Below are 5,466 nucleotides of genomic sequence, written 5' to 3'. Positions count from 1 at the left end.
TAGTTACTCTAAAGGAAAAGAGAACAGTGGTGACTACACATTGAGTCGCAAAGCCCCAATCTATAATCTGTGCACATCAATCTGTCAGTGCAAAGGGCTGGTTGTTTAGATGAGAGCAGAATCAGAAACAGTTATGCCCTCAGTTAATGAACAGTGTGAACAAAGGAAGGGGAACTTTTAACAGCCTGCGTGGAGCAGCTGAGCATTCAGAGGTGGGGGAGTACACGAGAGAAAAGTTTTCATTTCAAACATAGGAGGTTTGTGTAGTGCTTATTATTTTGGGGTACCAGACTGCCTGCTTTCATGTATTGATATATTGGCTTTGTAAAAAAAAAATCATTAAAAAAATAAGTCTGATCACATGTTCGTAGCCATCTGCTTCTGGTGACTAAGTTGGGGGTGCAGGATGCCAAGAAAGGATGTACTATCTTTTATCAACTGAGGCAAAAATAAAAATCACAGATCAAAAATCGGAACTTGGGGGAAGAAGCATCCGGATTTCTCAAATAAAACAAGAAATATGCAAACTGCAGACCTCCTTTGAACTCAGGAAAAAATCTAACTTTTGGGGGAGAGTTTTGTCTGCATGGTAAAGATGTGTTCAGATCCAGGGATGTGAGTGCTACAGGAAGTGACTGTGGTTTGAGGGCTCAGATCCAAGCTCTTGCTCATGGCACTTGAATATGATTTTCCCTTTCCCTGCATCCCCTCTGCTCGCTAAAATAAAACTTAAAAGTGAGTCTATTTGAGTACCCCTGAAATTTTGCCTAATTTAATCTGTTAAGTACTACATTTAAAGGCCCCAGTTCCCTGAAGTAGGCCCCAAGAAAACACTTGCCCAGAAAAGAACTGTGATCACATCACACATTGTTGGCCAATGAGGGTGTTCAGCAATTAGCATTTTATAGAGTGGGGAGACAGTATCTCCTTTGAACTATGTTTCTGGTTCTTCAAGTTAATGGATCTTATTATTTTATTTATTTATTTATTTTGGAGATGTTCTTAAAGTGTAGCAGTAGAGCATTTATTCTTCGTTTTCAAGTTCAGAATTTAATTTCTAATTCAACCAAGTATGTCCCTGGCCCTTGACCTTACTTCCATCTGTTAAATTGAGCTCTCTGAGACTGCTGTGGACAAGATGAGCTTTAGACAAAGTTGGAGGAGGGTAACATTTGCCGTTGGCTCCTTTTCATCTCCTCCATTAGCATGCTTTCCTTTCCTCCCGACCCCTCCAAGCCACTCGTGTTGCCGGGCTGATACACCTAAAACAGAACCAGTGTTCTCTACAGTGCCCAGAAATCCCACTTCTGTACTTACTTATCAGCAAAACCATATTTATTTATTTTTCCTAACTTAAAATCATTAGACATATATTGTACGCCAGCCTATGTCTCAGGCATATGATACAAAAGCAAATGTAACAGGTCCTTGATTTTACAAAGAGTTAACAGCCTAGGCATGCATACAGATGCATACAAATGCATATATGAACAAAAGCAAAACCAGCAACTGTAATCATAATACTTAGGTAAATAATAGAAACGTGACATAAGGAAATTGATTGGGGTCCCTGGGCATAAGAAGAAAAGGCAGAATTGGGAGCAAGGGAAGATTGGGGAAGGGTTCAGGTTGTTGGAATCAAATCAATTCCAGAAATGGGGTGAGATAGATAATTCTCAAATCAGGGGAGTCTGTATTTCATTATTTTAAATTGGAAAATTAAGAATGTGCTCTCAGTCACAGAGCTGAATCAAGACCGGGACCTACGGATGACAATAGAAAAACATTTGAAATTGGGTTGGCCCTGGAATATCTGGGGTATGTCATCAGTGTAACCATATTTCTTAAGGGATTAGGAGATTGGATCATAACCTAAAAGGTAAAATGTTGACAGTCTCTTCTTATAACAGCGGTATACAATAAGATGGATATCTATTTTGAAGTTAGAACTGGAGCAAACTGGAATTGAGATGAACCACACTGGCATATTTATTGATCTGCTTTGGCTTAGTAGCTCATCTTTTGCAATATAAGTTTTCATAAAGAAAGATAGTAATATCATAGCTTTCTTCAAAAGTCTATTATGAAAATTGAAAATGACATTTTCTCCCTGGAAAGATTTAGCTTGATCCTGCCAAATCTGTCAAGACACTTCTCCATACACTGTATTGAAGGAAGAACTTAAAAGATGCCATTATTGGCATTAGCGGGTAATGGGGGAATGGAGGCGTTTAGAGAAGTACCAAGGTCAGAGCAGGACACACTCACCTTCGTATTCATGTGCAACAACACCAGCAAGGAAAAGCACTCCTAGAAAAGTGGTATGAAGCCTCCTAAATGACAAGGCTTCGATGCTTTATTTGCCCTAACAATTCTGGGTACGGAATCTGGTTACATTAGTTAGGTTATAGGTTTCAGGTACTGTCATAGAGAGAGACCCGAAATAACAGGGGCTTCAATGGGATAGATGTTTCGGAGTAAACAGCACAGGGGTACTACAGTGGCTCCCTTGGATCGGGAGCCCAGATTTCTTTTCTCCTGCATTAAAATTCTTTGAACTCTGTGTCTTCATCACTGGAGTGGAGGTAATGACACCTCATTATATCCTTGTGAGGATGACAAAAGGCAATGCATGCAGGGTGCTCGTTACACAGTAGCATCTCAGCATTTGTTCCTTACATTCACCCCAGTCATGCTGACTTCTATCGTAAATCCCAGAGGTTCCTTTTCAATAAGAGTATCATAAAACTGTTCCACTCTCTCTCTTGAACCTGGGAGCCTCTCTTTTTCTCTCTCTTCTGCTGGAACTATTCCTTTTTTCTCTTGATGTCTTGTGGCTGTTTTGAGGAAGTGACCGATGGGAATGCATGAACCTTTGCTGGGAAGTGAGTAGGGAGAGGGAATTCTGTTGATAAATACCACAGAGGGAGGCCTCTATGGATATTAACCTAGGAATGTTCTGTCCAAACTTTCCTTCTTGCCGAAAATACTCAGAAGATGTACCTTGAAACTGCAAAACATCACAAAGGGTTGCAGGCAGTAGATCTCCTACGTTTGTGGGAATTGCTCACCTAAAAAGACAGCAGGGACAGGCAGAGTTCAGGCCAAAGGTCCACACGGCATAGGCCTTTCCAACTCCACATTTCCACAAAGATGTGTGTACTTTCTATGCAAGTGGACAATTGTGCCTTTGACTTAAAAGGCTCTCCCTGTACCCCAGCCTGGAAGGAGATTCTAACTTCTCGTCTGCTGGGGCCCAGCAGGCATCTAACCTGGGTTAGCTTCTGGAGGCTTGGGCTTATTTGGTGGCACCTGATGACTTATAGGTGCCACCAGACAGGTATATATATGCATCAGGTGATTTGCTATAGGGAGGGAGCTTTTAAGCTCAAGAAGAGGACATACCTGTGGAATTAGCTTCATAGCTTCAAGGATTGGGTCTAACCCCAGGAACGTGTTGCTCAGTCTTATAAAGATAAGGGCTACAGTAATCCTGTGTTTCTCTAGGTGTGGACTCTAAACTACATGGGTAAAGTTGTTGGAAACATAGATGACTGGGTCTCGCTTAGACCCTCTGGATCAGCCTCTTTAGTGGAAGGTACTTAGGAGTCTATATCCCAGGTGATTCTTATGTCTACTAACACCTTGCTGCTTAAAGTGTAGTCCTGGGCCAGCCTCCCTGGGAGCCTGTAAGAAATGTAGAATCTCAGGCCCCATCTCAAGCCTACTGAGTCAGAATCTGCATTTTCCTAAGATCTCCCAGGTGACTGTTGCACGCATTAAATTTGAGAAGCACTGGCCTAATAGTTGAGAACCATTGAGTCCAAAGGACTCTTTTCCTGACAGATTGTGTGAGGTTGGGGGAGGCGGGGCTTGCCAGGGTACGAGTAGTATTCTTTTGATGCCCAGGTGATGAAGTATAGCACATGGAGGCCGTCTACAGGGAGCCCAGAATGATGCTGGTGCAGTGAGGACCCCAGGGAAGGTGGTAACAGACTGCCACCTCCAAGGCTGGCATCTTTGAGCACTCTTGGAGACGGCACAGACATCACGATGGGCACTGGCAGCACTAATGTGGGGAAGTATCCTCAGGTGGCTTCTCATTAACGGGGACAATTTTGACCCCCCTAGGGCATTTAGCAATGCCTGGACACATTGGTGTCTAGTGAGGAGAGGCCAAAATATATTGCTAAGTATCCTACAATGCACAGGACAGCTCCTATAACAAAGGATTATCCAGGCCAAAATGCCAAGAGTGCCCAGGTTGAGAATCTGAATTGTGTCCCAAAGATGGATTTACAAAAAAAAAAAAAAAAAAAAAAAAAAAAAGCAGTATTCCTTGCCAACCTTACAACCACCACTGGTGATATTTAAAGATTTACCGTGGAGGGCTAAACTAGCAAAGTGGATACCCTTTTGGCTGGCCATTGAGTTAACTAGAGCATCATTTCAAATTGACTATCTGTTCCAGCACTTGTGCAGATTTTGAAGTTAAGTGGATCAATCCCTAATAACTAGGGAGACTTCTGGCCTTTTAGAAATAATGGGCACTGTGTTTGTCATTTGTTCAGGTACTTCCTTCAGTATTATCAGTTCCAAAAAATAATGACAAGTGACTCAGCAGTAATACCACCAATTCCTGCTGAGCTCTGAGGACTGACTTATCAGGATCCACCACTCGTAATACTCCAGTTTTATCACACATTCCGCTTCCAGGCTGGAGTAGGGAAGGAAACAATTATCCATCACTTGTACCCAGTGCTTGCTCTTCGTATCTGATCAGTTTTGAGCTTCAAAAACAAATTACATATATATAAGAACTGCAGTTTTGGAATAACCAGTTATTAGTTTTTTAATCCTATTATCAGTGGGCCACACTGAGAACTCACAGAATAAAGTAAAGGCATAATTCTAGGAAGTCAAATTTCTGGGCAGGGGAAAGAATACACTTCATTGGAACAGCTCCTGACCTCAGCAAAAACTAACTGAAAGACAAAAGAAAGTAAAAATCACATTTATTTTGTTAATTTTATAGAAAGAAATATAAAGTTTAAAGAGGAAACTCATTGTAGGTAAGAGAGCCCTGGATTTTACTTTACTGTATTTTTAAAAGCCTATAGTACCTGATATTCCCACGGGTCCCCTATCCAAGTACTAACCAGGCCCAACCCTGCTTAGCTTCTGAGATCAGATGAGATCAAGCACCTTCAGGGTGGCATGGCCACAGATAGCCTTGGATTTTAGAACAGACTTCAGTGTGGGTCCTGGTTTCACATATTTAAGTGACTGTGGGCTTGTTTCTTACTGTCAGTTTCCATTTTGTGTTAAAAAGGATAATCTGATCTTATTTATGATTATGTATGGAGTAATCTTATTTACTTCATAAGATTGTGTGTTGGTTAGCTATTGCTGTGTAACAAAAGCCACAAAATCTCAGTGGCATAGAAAATAAGCCTTTATTTAGGG

The 5,466-nt window shown here is 41.5% G+C and overlaps 1 pseudogene; it reads right to left on the bottom strand.

Moving 5' to 3' along the window:
* Window positions 1–5,111: 5,111 nt before the first annotated feature.
* On the bottom strand, window positions 5,112–5,229 carry LOC142874802 (uncharacterized; annotated as a pseudogene).
* Between the last annotated feature and the right edge of the window lie 237 nt (window positions 5,230–5,466).

This window comes from Microcebus murinus, chromosome 1, assembly GCF_040939455.1.
Source record: "Microcebus murinus isolate Inina chromosome 1, M.murinus_Inina_mat1.0, whole genome shotgun sequence".
Classification (NCBI taxonomy): Eukaryota; Metazoa; Chordata; class Mammalia; order Primates; family Cheirogaleidae; genus Microcebus; species Microcebus murinus.
This window is presented reverse-complemented; position numbering and strand designations above follow the sequence as displayed.